The sequence below is a fragment of the Gopherus flavomarginatus genome, chromosome 5 (assembly GCF_025201925.1).
Source record: "Gopherus flavomarginatus isolate rGopFla2 chromosome 5, rGopFla2.mat.asm, whole genome shotgun sequence".
NCBI lineage: Eukaryota > Metazoa > Chordata > Testudines > Testudinidae > Gopherus > Gopherus flavomarginatus.
The window spans coordinates 3,937,730-3,957,951 of NC_066621.1; the positions used below are offsets into that span (position 1 = coordinate 3,937,730).

General features: G+C 56.0%; 1 pseudogene; it reads left to right on the plus strand.

Annotated features, from left to right (window-relative positions):
- Window positions 1-2,075: 2,075 nt before the first annotated feature.
- LOC127052911 (integrin alpha-D-like) lies at window positions 2,076-19,322 on the plus strand (annotated as a pseudogene).
- Window positions 19,323-20,222: the final 900 nt, after the last annotated feature.

Below are 20,222 nucleotides of genomic sequence, written 5' to 3' on the forward strand. Positions count from 1 at the left end.
GGAAAGTCTCAGTGCAGATGTGTGTGGTTGCGTATGTGGTTGTCCCAGTGCAGTTCTCTCCATATGGTACAGCTTTGTGTGTGGTTGTTTCACTGTGGGTGTGGGTGAGGTTGTATCTGTGAAGATGTGTGTAAGGTTGTGTGTGTGGCTGCCTCACTGTGGCTGTGTGTAAGGCTGAGGATGTAGTTGTCTCGGTGTGGGTTGTGTGGGATTTGCTCACTGTGGCTGTGTGTAAGGCTGAGGGTGTAGTTGTCTCGGTGTGGGTTGTGTGGGATTTGCTCACTCTGGCTGTGTGTAAGGCTGAGGGTGTAGTTGTCTCGGTGTGGGTTGTGTGGGATTTGCTCACTGTGGCTGTGTGAAAGCCTGCATGGGACATTGTCACTGACTTTGGCCACATACACAACATGCCCCAGTTTAACTGGAACTGTTTCAACCAAACCAGAACATCCCCCCTGAGTGGACACTCTGACCTTATGTAAGCAGGGAAATGGTCCTGCTATTGTGAGGAACTTTTCTGGCTTATACACGGCCCCGGTGAAATGGGCTAGTGAAAGGATCTGAGTCCTCACTCCCTCTTCCTTTACTCAGAGGCTGCCTGACCTCGAGGGCTCCCCATCCACTCGCCTGTCTGGCAGAGTCCTCCGTAACCCCAACAAGGCTGGCCCAGGATTCCTGGGGGGGCTCGACTCCCCACCTTGCGGTGGTCATTCAGGGCAGGGGCTAGAGTGTTCCCACTCCGGGGTGCTCTCTCCGCACTGGATGCTTCCCTGACCCACTGATCATTACACACAGTTCAAAGCATGTACAGGTTATTAAACAACAACCAATTTAAAAAATTTAAGGAAAAAATGGGACAGGTTGAAGGAAAACCCGTCACCCCGCTCTGTGGCATGGGGACACCACAACAAGCATCTCTGGGATGTCAGGGCAGTTCATTGTCTGCTCCTCACACATTCCAGGCCCCTGCAGGTCGGACACTTGCTCTGGCGGTGGCCACACGCCCTCAGGCTCTAGGTGGCAGGACCCTTCTGCCCAGCGTTGCCTCCGCCCCATCGGGGTTATGATCCCCCTCCAAGTCTGGCCTGTGCTGGGCCCACTGCCCAGGTTCGCTTCCCCAGGTGCTCACTGCACCCGGCTCCGGACTGCTCCAGCCCCAGCCCCAGCTCCAGCTCCAGCACTGGGCCTCAGCACTGCTGCTGCTGCTCTGCCTCCAGCTCCATGGGCTGCTTCTCTGGCCCCTCTGGCTCTGGCTGCTGCAGCCCAGCTCCCAGCACAGGGCTGCTCTGTGGGTTGCTTCTGTGACTCTACTCCCAGCACTGATCTGCTTCTCTGGCCTCTCTGGATCTGGCAGGGCTCTGCTCCCCAGCTCAGCCTGGACTCCCTCTTTCGCCTTAGCTCGGCCCCACTCTGTCTGACCCAGGCAATTCCAGCTCAGTGCAGAGGATGGGACCCTCCTGACTCCCTCTTTAGCCTGCCCGCCCTGTCAATCAGGCTGACCCGGAGCATTGACCTCTCCCCATTGTTCCTGGGGACTGTCAGTCTCAGGGTCCTGATTTCCCAACCACCCTTTCCCTTTTTTTGGTACTGGCAGTTTTCGTAAGGGGACAACAGTTGGTTTAGGAGCAGCATATTGGCCAAGTGAAGCGAGACCCTGCACTCAACTTGCCCCGGGTGTGCGGAGCCAGGGGCCCGGCTGGATCAGGAGAGGGGCGGCTGGGTGGAAAAGCCTTGCCTATGTTAGCATCAAAGGGGTAACCTCCTAGCGGCAGCTCAGCATAGATGTATTCCTGGTGATGAATAATTTTCTCCTGGAGACGAGCACTCGGTGTAGGGGTGGGTCTGGGTCTGTCTTTCTCTCCCTGTGACTGTCTGGCGCAGTGCAGTTTTGTACGTGCCCATGTCTGTCAGTGTCACTGGTGGCGTGTCTATCCCGCTCAGTTTAACTTTCTTTTTCCTTTCACCTGATTCCTGTCCCCTCCCCCGGGCGGGTCTCTCTCTCCCTTCATAAGGCACCAATATCAATTCTCTTTCCTCTGCACTCAGCTATCTCCTCCGCAGTGCCCTCAGACCTCCCAGCAGTCAACCCACCTCCAGCTTCCCCCCGTACCCAACCCAGGATGCACCCCTTGCGTCTGCTCATTTACCTGGGCACAGGTGAGTTGCCAGCCGGTGAGGTGGGGAAAACCTGGGGCCCTGCACACACCTGCTCATTGCCTAACCTTCAGGAAGGGGAATGGAAGCAGCTGGGCTCTCAGGACACCTGGGTTCTGTCCCCAGCTCTGGGAGAGGAGTGGGGATACAGTGGGGGGGCTCAGAATCAGTCCCACACCCAGGAGGGGCTGGCCCCTCAGCCCCCACCAGTGGCCCCTTCTCAATGGGGAAAACTAACGTGGCTGTTTGACCCCCTCAGTGCTGGCCCTGAGCCATGGATTCAGCATGGATGTGGAGGGACCCATCACCTTCCAGGAGGCAGCCAGGGGGTTTGGGCAGAGCGTGGTGCAGTTCGGGAGAGCCAGCGCTGGGGGGTAAGGGCTGCAGGCAGGCTCAGAGCCCTATAGCTATGTGTCTCATATCCACCCCTGAGGGGCCCATCTGGCTGCGCTGCCCTGCCTGGGCCCCACTACCCAGGGGTGACAGGGCATCCCCTAAGCCCCCCTCTGCTCTCTTCCCCACAGGCTGATCGTTGGGGCCCCGCTGCAGATGGGAGACGTGAATGAAACTGGCAAAGTCTACAAGTGCGACCCAGGCTCCAGACAATGCCAGGAGATACCCATCCAGAGTAGGGGCACCTTGTACTGTGGGGTGCAGTGATAACTCACACAGGGGGTCTGGGAGCTAGGATGCCTGGGTTCCATCCCAGGTCTGGGAGGAGAGTAGGGTCTAGTGGGTTAGAGCAGAGGAGGCTGGGAATCAGGGACTCCTGGGTTTCTAAATTCCATGCAACAATCTGCCATCACTTCCCTGCAAGGGAGGGTTCGGGGGTGCACAAGGAAGAGGGGGTGCAAAATGACTCAGAGATATGCAGGACTAAACATATCCAATGAGAAGGTTTCTCACCCTGGTGTTGGCATGTTTCTCCTCTCAGGGCCCCCCGATGCTGTGAACATGTCCCTCGGTTTGTCTCTGGCTGCCTGGGGCTCCAATCTTCTGGTGGGTATCACCCCTTGGGGTGGGGAAGTGTCTGTCTGTGGGTTATACCCAGGGGGTTGGGTGCGTCTCTGCCCTGTCCCCCAGAATTCCACGGGATTCTCCTCCCCCCAGCAATAGAAGCGGGATAAAATGTCAGCACCGTGACACTGTAGGGCCTGACCGACTGTGCACCCACCACACGCCAGGCGGGTAATGTTACCACAGGACTTGAGTGCCTGTGTGCTGCTCTCACCAGGAGGCTCACGGTTGAGTGACACTGGCGAGGGGGATGGGCTGATATCACAGGAGTGGGTGATCTTCCCACAACAAGAGCTCTGTGCGCTGATGGCAAGTAGAGGGTGGTCACCGGATGATGTCACCATCACCAGAACACGGCATTGTCACCATGGTGAGGGATGAATGACAATGCGTGTGTAGGCGGGTGCTAACCACTAGAAAGACTGGGCCATGGCCTTATGCTGAAGATGGTAACTAGATAACAACACTGTGTCTACAGCGAGGGTGTGGTGTTTGTCTGGGGGATGGTGGGACCCAGAACGGTGCACTGAAACAGCAGGGAGGAGGAGAACATCGCCATGGAGATAGTGACTGAGACGTGATGTTGTGAGGGATGGGGGTAACCGGGTGACATCGCCATGGGGACAGTGACTGTGTGATGACATTGTGAAGGGTGGGGGTGACTAGGTGATGTCCCCCTGTCCTCTCTCTGGGAGGCAGGTGCTGGGTCTTGCAATCCTGTTTGCCCAGTGGGGATTCCTGGCCTGGCGGTGCCTTTCCCTGCATATCCATGGGGGGAGCAGACTCCCCTCACCCCCAGTGCTCTCCTCAGGGGGCATCTACTGACCCCGTCCCTCTCTCGTGCCCCAGGTGTGTGGCCCCATGGTGCACCGGGCCTGTAGGGAGAACATGTACATCAACGGCTACTGCTTCCTCCTGGACCAGAGCCTCCGGCAGCTCCAGCGCATCCCGGACACCCTGGCAGGTATGGGGCAGCCCCGGGAGCAGCACCAAGGGGTCACTGATGGCAGGGGCAGCGGGGGAGGGGGGCAGGAAACCAGGCTAGATGGGCCCTTTGATCTGCTCTAGCTCTTTCCACTGAGTTTTCTCCATGTTTGTGGAGTTGAGTCAGGAGTTGGACGTACTTCTTTCCCGTCCCTCTCAGAGTGCCCCAGACGTGCCACAGACATAGCCCTCCTCATCGACGGCTCGAGCAGCATCATACCAGAAAACTTCAGAAAGATGAAGACGTTTCTCTCTGAGATTATGAAGCGTTTCCGCAGCACCGACACGCAGGTAACGGGCAGAGACTGGACCCTGACTAGGTACCCCGAGGACTGCCAGAGGGCGAACTCCCAGTCACTGCTGACCACAATGCCACAGTGCAGCGCCAGGGGATGCTGTGCTGCAGGGAGCAGGGCTGGGGGCTTAGTAGGGGCATGCTCCCCTTGCAGTCAGTGCTGGCCCCAGTGTGGCACTAGGGGGCGCTCTGCTGTAGGGAGCAGCAATGGGATTTTGGATCCAAAGCCAGGAAAAAATTCCTGCAGAACCAGCTACATCCTGGTCACTTGCCTCAGCCCTTAACTGAGTCTGATTCCTGCTTTTCTTACCCTCCACCCCTGGGATTGTTTTTCTCTCTTCTCCTCTGCCTCCTCCTGCAGTTCGCCCTCATGCAGTACTCGCACAGATTTACAGAGCACTTCGACTTCTCACAGTACAGGGGGAGTCACGACCCCGATGACCTTGTCAGGCCAGTTGTGCAGCTCATGGGTTGGACACACACAGCCAGTGCCATCCAGAAAGTGGTGTAGGTATTACCCTCATCCCCGTGCTGACTCCACAGGGAATGGGCTGCAAGGACATACCAGCTAAGGGACAGGGATTCAGGACTCCTGGGTTCTATCCTCAGCTGTGGGAGGGGAGTGGGGACTAGTAGGTTAAAGCAGGGGGAGGGGGGGAGACTTGGAGACGGGACACAAGAATTCTATTGCCAACTCTGAGCCTCTGTTGTGTTGTGACTTTAAGCAAGTCACATCCCCTCCTGGAGCCTCAGTTTCCCCATTATTAAAGTGGGGACCCTGACACTGACCTCCTTTGCAAAGAACTTTGAGATCTGCAGTGCCAAAGCAGAGGATGAGCCCTAGGGGTTGTTACGTATCAATAACCCTCCCAGGCATTCCCAACCCCCCTTTTTCCAGGCAGGAGCTGTTCACCTCTGGGAGAGGCGCTCGGGATGAGGCCACCAAGGTTCTCATTGTGATCACAGATGGGAAGAAAACTGGAGACCTGCTTTCTTATTCAGACGCCGTCCCCGAGGCTCAGAGAGCTGGAATCGTCCGCTACGCCATCGGGGTGAGCCGCAGCCTTGTGGAGAACTAGTATGGATCTGAGCTCGTGTCCAGGGATACAGTGGTGGTGTGGGGGGATGCTCCCATCAAGCATGGGAGGGCACTGGCACAGAGGCTGGGGAGACGAACTGAAGCCAGGCTGTAACTGCGCCAGGGTGTGGCGCTATAGCAGAGCTGGAGTTTCTCTAGCCAGAATGAGCGGCTATTGGTCAGGTTGAGCAGTGTTGTCTAGTCTAAGGTGGGGTATTCTCACTGCCCTCCAATCCACATGCCCACTCCGATGGCCTTGACATTTTGTGTGCTTCCAAGGGATGCAGGGTAGGGTTAGTGACCCACATGTGGGATGACTTGACCAAGGGGTTCCTGGGACACATTCTCCCACAGACCCAGGATTTTACAAAATCACTCCGTTCTCAGTACTGTTATTTCATTTTCTGCATGCACTTGGGGATCAAACAATGGCTCTGGTCCTCCCTAAGCTGACCTGTCACTCAACCCTCATGTCAGCTAGTGCATGGCATCTACTATCCCGTGGGGAAGAAGTATTGAACCAATGACTGGCGTTAGAGTGTAGATTATCACAGCACAGCTCCAGTGTTTCCCACACCCACACCCCGGAGCGGCACATGGCACTGGCTGAGTGGAACCTCTCGAGGCCCCAGCAGGGCTTGGGACGGGAGAGTATTTGCCCAGGTTCTTGGCCTATGACTGACCTCGATGCCCTGGTCTCCCCTGTACCTCCCTCTACTCCATTAAGGTCGGCAACGCCTTCTCCAGTGATACTGCCCAACAAGAGCTCCATGAGATCGCCTCTAAGCCCAGCGACGAGCACGTCTTCCAAGTGGACAATTTCGACGCCCTCCAGGACATCCAGAGCCAGCTGCAGGAGAAGATCTTCGCCATCGAAGGTACCAGAGCTGCGGGAGGGGCCGCACTGGCCCTAGGGCTCTAGAAATGGCTTTTCAAGTCTGAGATGGTTCGGGGAGCAGCTGGGAATCCAGAGCTCACATAGGCCCCAAATAGTCTCTCGTTCCCCATCCAACATCCATCTACTGATCTATCTCCATAGATCCCCGTAATGCCTTTCTCATCTGGGGCTCCCCGGGCAGGGGACTGGCTGGCTCAAGGGACTGAGGAATGGGATACAGGGACTTCTCTCTAGGGGACGTTGGGGCCAATCCATCCTCAAGGTGGGGAGAAGGGCTGGCTCAGGGCGTGGGACATGGGGCCTTTACCATCTGTGATGGTCTCTCCCGTGTCTGTCTGTCTGTCTCTCCCCCCAGGCACCCAGTCCCAGAGCGGCAGCTCCTTCCAGCTGGAGATGTCTCAGGAAGGATTCAGCTCCCTGCTGTCCCCTGTGAGTGACGCCTGGCCCCGGGGCGTGTCCCACGCTGTCGTGCGCTGGGGCCCTGATGGAACTTTCAGCCCAAATAGCATCAGGCTGGGTTAGTGCCTGAAAGGCAGATGGCCCTTTATTAACCCAGAGAGCTGGAGGAGCAGCGTAGAAGGTGCTTTTCCCACAGTGCCTGAGAGTGCGGCTGTCCTGCCAGCGGGGACCTCAGAAGGGGGCATTCTCTCCCCTGGCAGTCCCCAGTGCCATGCTAAGCTGTGCTGTGCTGCAGGTAGGGGAGAGGTCTCGTAAATATTTCCTGTGCTGTCCATTTCATAGATTCATAGATTCATAGACTCTAGGACTGGAAGGGACCTTGAGAGGTCATTGAGTCCAGTCCCCTGCCCTCATGGCAGGACCAAATACTGTCTAGACCATCCCTGATAGACATTTGTCTAACCTACTCTTAAATATCTCCAGAGATGGAGATTCCACAACCTCCCTAGGCAATTTATTCCAGTGCTTAACCACCCTGACAGTTAGGAACTTTTTCCTAATGTCCAACCTAAATCTCCCTTGCTGCAGTTTAAGCCCATTGCTTCTTGTTCTATCATTAGAGGCTAAGGTGAACAAGTTTTCTCCCTCCTCCTGATGATACCCTTTATATACCTGAAAACTGCTATCATGTCCCCTCTCAGTCTTCTCTTTTCCAAACTAAACAAACCCAATTCTTTCAGCCTTCCTTCGTAGGTCATGTTCTCAAGACTTTTAATCATTCTTGTTGCTCTTTTCTGGACCATCTCCAATTTCTCCACATCTTTCTTGAAATACGGTGCCCAGAACTGGACACAATACTCCAGTTGAGGCCTAACCAGCGCAGAGTGGAGCAGAAAAATGACTTCTCGTGTCTTGTTAACAACACACCTGTTAATGCATCCCAGAATCACATTTGCTTTTTTGCAACAGCATCACACTGTTGACTCATATTTAGCTTGTGGTCCACTATAACCCCTAGATCCCTTTGTGCCATACTCCTTCCTAGACAGTCTCTTCCCATTCTGTATGTGTGAAACTGATTGTTCCTTCCTAAGTGGAGCACTTTGCATTTGTCTTTATTAAACTACATCCGGTTTACCTCAGACCATTTTTCCAATTTGTCCAGATCATTTTGAATTTGTTTCCTGTAATCAGTCCCCTTTGCCATGCGTGTCGGTTTAGGACGGGCCTGTGCTGGGAGCGGTGGGAGCCTATGACTGGTCCGGTGGGATATACCTGTACGGGAGCAGCAGGAAGCCGAGCTTCATCAACGTATCCAGAACCTCCACTGACATGAATGATGCTTACCTCGGTAAGAACAAACCCACAGACCTTCCCTTACCTGTTTAAACAGCCCACGTGCCCCACCCCAGCAGCAGCTACATCTCAGCACCAGGTGAGGGCTGCCTGAGTAAACTACCCCTGTACCCCACCCTAGAGGTGGCTGCATCTCAGTTCTGGGAAAGTTCTGTGCAGCACTGTTGTATGGCTGTTTCCCATCTCATCTCCCCACGTCTCTCTCTTCCTTTGAGGTTATTCGTCTCAGGTCGTCACAGCCAATGGGCAGAGCAGCTACGTGGTCGGGGCCCCTCGCTACCAACACACCGGCAAAGTCATCCTGTTCAGCCGGGATTCCAAGGGCGGGGACTGGACACCCAGATGGGAGCTGCAGGGGAAGCAGGTATAGGGAACATTACAGACAATGTGGAGCATGTGTGGGGGTGAGGGGGACTAGAGGAAGCCTGTAAGGTTTTGACACCACGTACTTGGCTTCACCTTCAGGAATGATTCAATGGGTATGTTTACACTACACGCCGAATTGGCAGGTAGCGATCAGTTTATCGGGGATCAATATATCGTGTCTCATCTAGACGCAATATATCAATTCCCGAACGCGCTCCTGTCGACTCCGGAACTCCCCTGGAGCGAGCAGCGGTAGCGGAGTCGACGGGGAGCCGCGGCCGTTGATCCCCCACCGTGAGGATGGGAGGTAAGCCAAAATAAGATACTCCGACTTCAGCTATGCTATTCACATAGCTGAAGTAGTGTATCTTATATCGACCTCACCCCCTAGTGTAGACCAGGCCAATCAGAAAGACTCAGGCTAGATCTACACTGGGGTGAGGGGTTCAACCTAAGATACGCAACTTCAGCTACGTGAATAGCAGAATTGAAGTCGGCGTATCTTAGGTCGATTGAGGACGGCGGCGAGTCAACCACTGCCGCTCCCCCGTAGACTCCACTTCCGCCTCTCACCGCAGTGGAGTTCCTGGGTCGAAGGCAGAGTGATCAGGTATCGACTGATCATGTAGATGTGATCAACCGATTCCCAATAGATCGATCACTCCGGTAGTGTAAACGTACTCTCAGGCAAGGGATAAATTTGACTGGTTTAGAGAACTGCACCGCAGCTGACAATCAGCATGTCTCCAGTATCCCATTGCTCTTACATTCAGTTAGGGCGTGTCTACACTGAAAACCCTGCAGCAGTTCCACTGCTCTGCTGCAGCGGTGCTACTGTAGCACTCCAGTGAAGATGCTATCTACACCAACAGGAGTGCTTCTCCCATTGGCATAGCTAATCCACCGCCTCAAGAGGTGGGTGCTAGGTTGACAGGAGAAGTCTCCCATCAATCTAGCACTGACTACACCGGGGTTAGGATGGTTTAATTGCCTTGTTCGGGGGTTGGGGGGGATTTTCACACCCCTGAGAAACATAGCGATACCGACCTGATTGTTTAGTGTAGATCAGGCCTTAGACAGAACTCATAAGACTAATACAAAGAGACTGAGACAGGGTTAAAAACTGCTGATAATATGCATGGTGTCTGAAAAGGATCTCACCTCAGCTAACACTATATGTTTCTCCAAGGTCTAACTGCCTGTACGTTCCAGCTAAACAGAATTATAAGAGAGTGGCTCAGTGAATCAAGCACAGCCTCTAAAAAGAAATGCACCACAACGAGCATTCAGCACCTTTGAAAGATGCTGCCGACCTCTGCCTTTATGTTCCCTTAGAAAGAAAACTTACATGAATAACACCACCTGCTGTGTGCAAGGGGGGGTGAGGGAGAGGATGGAATGAACATGGGGATTGAATCCTGCTCCCAGCAGGGTGGGGAGTGAGCGACTCAGTGGGAGAAGGAGGAGGAAGTGACTAAAATGGAGGAGTGACTTCTCTGTCCCTCCAGGTCGGCTCGTATTTTGGGGGTACGCTGTGCGCTGTGGACCTCGACAGAGATGGGAACACAGACCTGGTTCTGATCGGAGCTCCCACGTACTATACTCCTCTGAATGGAGGGCGCGTCTATATTTGCTTATTTAGCTGGCAGGTAAGAGAGACAAGCAGGGCCATGGGAAAGGTGGATGGCCTGGGCTTCCTGGGGCTGGGATACTATGAAAATAAACACAGTGATACCTTGGCCCTGTGCTCCAGGGAGCAGGGTGGGGGGCTCGGTAGAGGCTCACCTGGCAGTGTGTGCTGGCCCCAATGCAGCACTAGAGCGTGCTCTGTTGCTGGGAGAGGCATGGGGAGGCTCAGTAGGGGGCACTGACCTTCAGTCCATGCTGATCTATTTTCCATGTGCTTCTCTGAATCTGGCCTGCAGGGGGCGACACTGAGGTGTAGGAGAACCCTGCAGGGGCAGACACGGCAGGCGTTCGGGCGCTTTGGGGCCAGCATGTCCGAAATCGGGGACATCAGCGGGGACGGACAGATGGACGTGGCCATTGGGGCCCCCATGGAGAATGACAATCGCGGGGCCTTGTACATCTTCCATGGGCAAAGAAGAGGCCTCAGTCCCCAGTACAGACAGGTGAGCCCAGCTCCTGGGAGGTGGGGCCAACACACACTAGTGAAGGGATGTTATAGGGGCCCCATGGTCCCCTTGTGGCTATTAGCCCCTTTCTTAGTCCTCACCCTCCACTGCCCCCTAATGCCATTATACAGCACAGCCACCCCTTCCCCACCCCTCACCCTCCACTGCTCCCTAGTGCCCATTATACAGTACAGCCGCCCCTTCCCCACCCCTCACCCTCTGCTGCCCCCTAGTGCCCATTATACAGCCAGCCGCCCCTTCCCCCCCACCCTCTGCTGCCCCCTAGTGCCCATTATACAGTACAGCCGCCCCTTCCCCGCCCCCACCCTCTGCTGCCCCCTAGTGCCCATTATACAGTACAGCCGCCCCTTCCCCACCCCTCACCCTCCGCTGCCCCTAGTGCCCATTATACAGTACAGCCGCCCCTTCCCCATCCCTCACCCTCCGCTGCCCCCTAGTGCCCATTACACAATACAGCTGCCCCTTCCCCACCCCTCACCCTCCACTGCTCCCTAGTGCCCATTATACAGTACAGCCGCCCCTTCCCCACCCCTCACCCTCTGCTGCCCCCTAGTGCCCATTATACAGCCAGCCGCCCCTTCCCCCCCCACCCTCTGCTGCCCCCTAGTGCCCATTATACAGTACAGCCGCCCCTTCCCCACCCCCCACCCTCTGCTGCCCCCTAGTGCCCATTATACAGTACAGCCGCCCCTTCCCCACCCCCCACCCTCCACTGCCCCCTAGTGGCCATTATACAGTACAGCCGCCCCTTCCCCACCCCCCACCCTCCACTGCCCCCTAATGCCCATTATACAGTACAGCCGCCCCTTCCCCCACCCCCACCCTCTGCTGCCCCCAGTGCCCATTATACAGTACAGCCGCCCCTTCCCCACCCCTTACCCTCTGCTGCCCCCTAGTGCCCATTGTACAGCACAGCTGCCCCTTCCCCAGCCCTCACCCTCCACTGCCCCCTAGTGCCCATTATACAGTACAGCCGCCCCTTCCCCACCCCTCACCCTCCACTGCCCCCTAGTGCCCATTATACAGTACAGCCGCCCCTTCCCCAGCCCTCACCCTCCGCTGTCCCCTAGTGCCCATTATACAGTACAGCCGCCCCTTCCCCACCCCTCACCCTCTGCTGCCCCCTAGTGCCCATTATACAGTACAGCCGCCCCTTCCCCACCCCCACCCTCTGCTGCCCCCTAGTGCCCATTATACAGTACAGCCGCCCCTTCCCCACCCCTCACCCTCTGCTGCCCCAGTGCCCATTATACAGCACAGCCGCCCCTTCCCCACCCCTCACCCTCCGCTGCCCCCTAGTGCCCATTATACAGTACAGCCGCCCCTTCCCCACCCCTTACTGCTCTCTCTGCCCCACAGCGCATAGAGGGGTCGCTGTTTCCCAGCAGGCTGCACTACTTTGGCCAGGCCGTCAGTGGCGGGACAGACCTGACGGGGGATGGGCTGCCAGACATCGCGGTGGGAGCACAAGGGCAGGTTCTGCTGCTGAAGTGAGTTACTCTGTGTTGTTGCATTGCTCCATGTGGCGGTCACAGACTGTGTGTGTGTGCGTGTGTGTGTCACTGCTGCCCCCTGCTGGAGAATGGCACAATGACAGCTCTGCTGCTCCCTTCTTCTAATCCCCAGCATCTCCTCAAGCAAAGCTGTGTGTCCATAACCCATCTCCCTGGAGTGTTATGAGCACATCCAGGCTGGGTGGGAGGCTCTGGGAGGGAGGGGGCCTGGCCTCATTGCAGAGAGCAGCTGGGTGATGGTTCTGTTCCCCCCATGGCAGGTCCCGGCCGGTGCTCAGAGTCCGGGTCTCCATCAGCTTCCAGCCCTCAACCATCCCCACCTCATCATTTAACTGCCAGGAGCAGGAGCAGCTCAACACAGAGGCCAGCAGGGCAGAGGTCTGCTTCACCGTCACTAAGAGCACCATGGACAGCCTAGGTCAGACCAAACCCACCCCCTGCTCCCCTCCCCCCTGAGCCATCCAGTCCACTGCCCTGGGGATGGATCGGAGCCAGCACCCCCTAGAGGGGAAAGGCCTGTGTCCCATTTGTCCTTGGGATTCCTGTTCTCAGTCTCTCTCTGTCCCTTGTTTCCCCTCCCCCCGTAGGCAACAGGATCTTCAGCACCATCCAGTACAGCCTTGCCCTGGACCCCAGGCGGACGAAGGTTCGAGCCGCCTTTGACTCCAGCAGCCCCGTCCTGAGCAGGGAGCTGCAGCTTGGCATCGAGACGAGATGTGAGACGTACCGGATAATGTTACCTGTGAGTTTGGGGGATCCTAACTCCTTCCCCTACTGCTGTGTCTCCTCCTCCAACCCTGTCCATTGCCCCCAAATCACCCAGAGAACAAACCACTCTCTGGGTCCCACCCAGTCCCGCTTTCCCTTTAGGGGCCTGACGTGTCTTTCTGTCTCCCCAGCTCTGCCCTGAGGACACGCTGACCCCCATCACCCTGCGCCTCAACTACACCCTGATGGGGGAACCCATCACTACTGCCAGCAACCTCAAACCCATCCTGAGTGAGGACTCCACCGTGATGACTGCAGGCTTGGTAAGGCTGCCAGGGCCACACAATAGAATTTGTGACAGTATCAAAGATGCTTGTAGCGGATGGGGGTTTGGTTGCAGTGTTGGAGTAGCCTGTATTGATGTTCTGTGGTGATGGGTAAAATTGTAATGTGGCTGACAGTGCTGGGTGAGGTTGAATTGGTTGTGTTGTTGGTTAGGACTGCAGTGCTTTTGGTGATAATGTAAGCTGAGGTTGAAGTAGTTGTGTTAGTGATGTTGGTTCAGACTGTAGTGATCTCGGTGACAGTATGGTTTGAGGTTGTAGTCATTATGGTATGGGTGATGTTGGGTCAGACTGTAATGGTCAGACAGTATTGGTTCAGGTTGTTGTGGCTTTGTTGCTTGTGCTGGTGCAGACTATTTGTGGTGGTGGCTGTGTTGAGACTGTAGTTGTATTGGTGACAGTGTTGGTTGAGGTCATAATGGTTGTGTTAGTTACTGTATTGGTACAGAATATACTGATGGGTAGCAGTGATTGTAGTGGTATAGTTTGTGGTTGTTGTGGGTGACTGGTTGGTGAGTACTGTTTCAGACTCTATTGACACTCGATTATGGTTGAGATTTTAATTCTGTTAGTTACCGCATTAGTTGTAATTACAGTGGCTGTGCCAGTAACTGTTGTTTCAGACTATATTGGTAGCGGTGGTTGGTGATATTGTAATGATCTTGGTTACAATTTTAGCTGAGGTTGTAGTGGTTATGTCATTGTGACAGTGTTGGTTGACACTTTAATGTAGGTAGTGGTGGAGGTGGTGGTTGAGACTATAGTGGGAGTGCTAGCATTGGCAGAGGTTGTTGCATCTATATTGCTAGTGGTGGTGTTACTTCAGACTGTGTTGATGTTGATGCTGGTTGTGGTTGAGATTGTAGGGCACTTGTTGACAGTGTTGGTTGAGGCATAGCGGTTCTGTTGCTGGTGGAGCTGTCTGCTCAGACTGTCTTGGTGCTGGTGGGAGGTTGAGAATGCAGTGGTGCAGGTAACGGTGTAGGGGGCGAATGCAGCCGTTGTGTTCTTGGTGATGCTGTTTCAGACTGTACTGCTGGTAGTGGTGATGATTGAGGTTATCTGATGGGTGACAATGCTGGCTGAGTTTTGCTCCAGTCCCTTCATAACCACCCTGACCCCTGCTCCCTTCTCTGCCTCCCCTGGGATCTCTCTCTAGCTCCCGTTTGAGAAGGACTGTGGCAGTGACAGAGTCTGCACTGATGAACTACAAATTTCCTTCAATTTCTCAGGGTAAGTCACCCCCGTCTTCCTTCCCCGCAGATAACTTCCACAGTGGGACCCGTCCAGCTCGATCAGGCCTCAGATCTGCACCACCCAGCTGGAGATCCCCCATATTTCCTTGTGACATCTGACTGGGCACCAATATAGGAAGCTGGCAGCACTGGGGGCCCCAGCTGGGCACTTTTATAAGAAGCTTGCACCACTACCCCAGTGTGGCATTAGGGGCTGTGTGGGGTTCTCATCTGGGCACTGTTACAGGGAGCTCACAGCACGGGTTCCCTCTGCTGGACACTGCCTTGAGGAAGCTTGCAGCGATGCTGGGGCACTGGCCTCCCTTAGGAAGCTCAACCATTTCTCTCCCCCTTAGCTTGAGCACCCTGGTGGTGGGGGGTCACCCCTGAACTCAACACCACCGTCTCCATCCAGAACCATGGCGAGAATTCCTACAGCACCACGGTGCAGTTCTTCTACCCGGCCGCGCTGTCCTACCGCCGGGTCCTGCTGCTCGCCAGGTACCATCAATCCCCCCAAGCACTGCTGACATGGGGGGTAGGCAGGACACAGGGGATGGTGCAGGGAGCAGGCAGGGGGGCTCAGTAGGGGGTGCTGTGCTGCAGAGAGCAGGTCGGGGGGCTCGGCAGGGGCGCCATGCTGCAGGGAGCAGGGGAGCGGCTCAGTAGGGATACTGTGGGTTGCGTTTCTCACTAGCTGGTCCCCTGTGCTCAGTCTAACAGGAGGCCCATGACCGTTCAGTGCAGCTCGGCCATGGGCTCTGAGGAGCAGACTCAGAGGAACAGCACCTGCCACATCAACCACCCCATCTTCTGGAGCGGGGCCGAGGTATGGTTGTGCACATGCACACACACCCCGGTAGCCTGTCACTGCCCATCCCCTGCTTTCTCTGGCAGTTCCCCAGGCCCTGAGCATGGCTCCCTCTCACCCACATGTGTTTTCCAGGCCATTTTCATCGCCATCTTTGACGTCTCCCCCAAAGCTGATCTGGGGGACAGTCTGCAGATCACAGCCAAAACCAGCAGGTGAGGGGGGCATGCAGGCCACAGAGGGCAGCGTGGGAGGCAGTGTGGAGAGGTAGATGTGTAGGGCAATGCAGTGGAGTGTGGTGCATGGTTTAGTCCATTGATGTGTAGCGTATGGTATGTGGCTCCTGGTGCAGACTGCAGGTTAGTGCAGTGATGTGTGCTCCAGTGAAATGCAGTCAGGTGTATTGCAGTGCTGTATGCTGCAGTGCAATACAGTTATACATGCGGCATTGCAGTGATGTGTGGGGCAATGGCAGTTCCACAGTGCCTGGTGCAGTGAAATGCAATGGTGTGGAGGGGCAGTGGCATGCCATGCAGTGATGCCATTGAGTGGAGAGCACAGCAGCTCAGTGGCCTCGGCTGCAGTGCAGCACGGTGATGTGTGGCACTGCTGAGTGGCAGATGCCATAAAGCCAGACAGAGCAGTGTGATGCAGCCCAATGCATGATACACCGTGCTGGCTGATGATGGCTAGTATGCTGCCCCAGGGCAGACAGCCGTGGTGTAATGGTGCAGGGCAGTGATGCATGCTAAGAGGCGTTGTGCAACGCTATATACTCAGGGAAGGGCTGTGTGGCACAGTACAGTTATCTGTACTTCAGGGTGGTGCAGTGATCTATACCCAAAGAAGTGGAGTATGGTGCAGTACAATGATGTAAACTGGAGGGTAATGCAATGTTGTATAATCCACAGCGCTGGCATATAGTGCACTGCAGTGCAGTGGATTATGGTGCAGTACACTGACATATACTGCAAGGTGGTGCAGTGGGATATAAACCAGAGCAGTGGCATATGGTGCACCACAGCAGAGTATGGTGTAGGGCAGTGACATATGGCACAGTGCTGCAATGTAGGCTGCACCATGGTGCAGTGTTGTATAACCCAAACCAATGGTGTATGGTGCAGTGCAGTGATGTATGAAGCAGGGCAGGGCAGTGGTGTATGGTGCAGTGCAATGGAATATGGTATTCTGCAGTGACATATATTGCAGTGCAGTACAGTGGTGTATAACCCAGACTTGCGGTGTATGGTGCAATACAGTATTTAGGGTACAGGGCACGGGTATTTCCATGCAGGGCAGTGTTGCGTGGCACAGCGATATATAGAGCAAAGCAGGAGTATGGTTCTTTGCAGTGCAGACCAATATTGTGCAGGGCAGTGGACTCTGGTGCATTCTCTCTGCAAAGTTAATTGGTAGTTTCTCTTCACTTCTCTCTCCTTTGCCCTCCCCTCCCCCTAGTGACAATGGTGGCCCCATCACTGAGCGCATGATTCACTGGGTGGAGCTGCCGGTCAAGTATGGCATCTTCATCATCCTCACCAGGTAGGTCAGTGCGGAGACGGGGAGGTGGGGAGCGGGCGCCCCCTGCTGAGACCCCTGCTCCTTGCAGCACAGCGCCCCCTTCTGGACATGACACCCCACTGTCACTCTTCATTACACTCACCCACTCCTATCTCTCTTGTTCCTTCCACCCTTTTCCTCCCCCAGCCTCGAGGAGTCGACCAAGTATGTCAACTTTTCCAGCCGAGGAGGCAGGGGCAAGTGGGGCCAGTGACACATCGGTATGAGGTGAGGCCAATGGCTCAGAGTGTGTGTGGGGGTGGGATGAATGGGGGGAGGGCTCAGAGGAGGAGGATAGAGTAGAATTGCTTGAGTAGGGTCTGAGGGTTAGAGCAGAGAGGGGTGGGGGTGGCCTGGGAACCAGGACTCCTGGGGTTCTATCCCAGCTCAGGGATGGGAGTGAGGTCTGTGGATTCAATAGGGGATTGGGGGTCAGAGCTCCTGGTTCTCTTCCTATGGAGAGTCTGTTTCTTTCAGGTCAAGAACCTGCGGCAGCGAAGCGTCCCCATCTCGGTCACGTTCCAGTTCCCCGTGGAGCTGAGCGGGGTCCGGGTGTGGGACGCCTCTGAGGTCGTCCCTCCAAGGTACCTGCCTCTCCCTGCCCTTGTGTGTGTGAGATGGGCCCAGTGACGCCTTCTCTGCCCTACAGTGCCCCCTGCTGGGGCAGGCTGCCTAGAGGGGATAGGCCACGTGTTCCCCCCGACCCCCCCACAGCCAGCCATTCCCCTGCCCTGGGGCTGGATTGTAGCTGCCGCCCCTAGAGGGGAAAAGCCCCATGTCCCCTTCCCGCCCCCATTAACACCATGTCTCTCTCCCTCTCCAGCCCCAGCTGGCCCAGTGCAACAGTGAAGCTGAAACAGCTGGTTCGAAGGACTTTGTGAAGCAGATGAGCGAGCGCCCCCTGCTGGTGAGTACAGGCTGGTGCTGGCCGCAGCAGCCCCTTCCCCTCCTCACTAACACAGACAGCAAGTGGGGGGCTGGGCTGGAGGAGGGACCCCTGCTATAGACAGACCCAGAGCCTCATGGTCATGCTGAGCCCCTACACACCCCCACCTCACCCGGCGATATCCTCCCACCCCCAGGACTGCTCCGTGGCCACCTGTAAGAAGATCCGGTGCAGAATCGCCTCCCTGGAAATGCAGCAGCCGCTGGAGTTTGTGATCAAAGGGAACGTCAGCTTCCAGTGGGTCTCCCAGGTACGAGAGCTGCCTCTGCCTCCCGGCACCATGCGAGAGATCTCCCCAAGTGAACAGCCCCTGAGACCCTCCCCAGAGCTGGCTGCATCACAGTGCTGGGCAAGGGATCCCTCTGTGAACAGCCTGTAAATTGCTCTGGGTCCCCCTGGAACAATGCTCCGGGCTGGTTTGTGTCATTTCTGGTCTGGGACAGTGAATTTCTCTGTTCCAGACTCAGCAGCAGAAAGTGAGTCTGGTAAGTGAGGCCCGGATTGAATACGAGGAAGAGAAATACACCCAGAAGGAGGGATTCGTCCAGCGCCAGGTACCAGAGTGACTGTGCCCAGGATAGAGAGAGCATGGGCTAGTGGTTAGAGCTGGGAGCCAAGACTCCTGAGTCCTGTCCCTGCTCTGGGAGGAAGTGGGGTCTGGTGTGTTGGAGCAGGGACAGGTGATGGTGCCAGGACTCCTGGATCCCCATCTCATAGCTCTTCTCCCCCAGGTGCAGACAGTGGTGGAGCGCTCTGAGGTCTATAACTACCTGCCCATCATCGTGGGCAGCAGCGTGGGGGGCCTGGTCCTGCTGGCTCTCATCACTGCAGCCCTCTACAAGGTGAGGGGGGTAGGGCTTGGACCCCTCCACCACAGCCCATCACCCTGGGGGCAGGGCCTCTGGCTCTCCCAGCTTGTGGGGGAGGGGAGAGGGTCCCACACCCCCATCCCCTCTGACCCAGGATGTGAGTCTGTCCATCCGGCTCTCACCATTTCTCCCCTCTGTCTCCTACCAGCTCAATTTCTTCAAGCGCCAGTACAAGGAGATGATGGAGGACACAAGGGACGGTGTTGGAGCCAGGCTGGGCCAGAGCGACTGTGCCAATGTCCGCCTCAGCCCTGACATCCCCAAAGAATAGCGCCCCTGCCCCACCCCTGCCCAGGATGCTGTGGATCTTCCTTTCCCAACATCTGCCCCCCACTGACCCTCTGGGTCTGCACCCTGATGATCTACTCAGAACATCACCTTATAACAGCCATGTGGGATTGAGAGTCTGGGCTTGTGAGTTCTGTCCTCAGCTCTGGGAGGGAGTGGGGTCTAGTGGTTAGAGCGGCTGGGGGAAGCTGGGAGACAGGCCTCCTAGGTTCTATCCCAAGCGGATGAGAGATCTGTGCTATGCTAGATTAGAACAATATGGGACGTGAACTCTCTCGCAAAGCGATGGACACTAAGGAGCTCAGTGTGTGTGGTTTATTAAAAAGAAGACAGGTGTGATTGCAGTGTATTGTTGTGACCAAGCGGGAATTTTTCATAATATTTTGGATGACTATTGCGTGTGCCTCAGTTTCACCTATGTGGTGCATGGTTAACTAGGTGTGCGGGGTGGGAACGCTTTTTACTCTTCGCAGGTGTGACTGATGCCTGGCCTGGCCCCCATGCCCATGGAGAGCCTGAGAAGACAATGGTCACGCCAATTGCGTAGACATTTCATACCTAGCAACTGACGACCAGGGATGGCCAAACCCTCCGCAGGAAGCCAGCCGGGTGTGACCAGCTGGAGGACAAAGGGCTGGGGAGGGGCTGGGTGAGGTTGTTAAGTGTGAGCTGCTGGAGGCAGGAGGAGAAGCTTCTGTCCTGGGACAAAAGAGGGTTCAGAGGGCGAGTCTGGACCAACCCAGATGGACTGTGCTGTAACTTTCTGCTCTCTGTGCTAACTACGGGGTTTCGATGCTGTGCTCCAGACATCTAAGAACCTGCCTGCTTTTCCAGGGCTGGCTGAGAGTCACTGCGGCTGCTGAGGGCGGGGGTACCTGGCTCCCTTTGGGGGTACACATCTCCCTCCAGTGTCCAGCTCAGGCTGACTTGCCACAGGGCACTCCTGGGTGGAAGCAGGGCTGCTACAGGCTCCAAAGTTTGGGCCCAGGAGGCAGGGAAGCCAACGGGCTCACCCCAGTGAGAGAGCGTGACCCGAAGGGGGCTGGCGCACTGAAAGGCTCCTTCCAGGGGCTGCTCCAGAGCCGTGTGAGATCACCAGGCCTGTGGATCTGTGACAATGATTATCTCCCCAGGGAGACAAGGCCGGGTACCGCAGGGCTCTCTACTCTCGCAGAGAAAAGCAGAACAAGAACCAGTGGCTGGAAGCTGAAGCCAGACAAGCACCTACCGGAAATGAGACCCCCCCT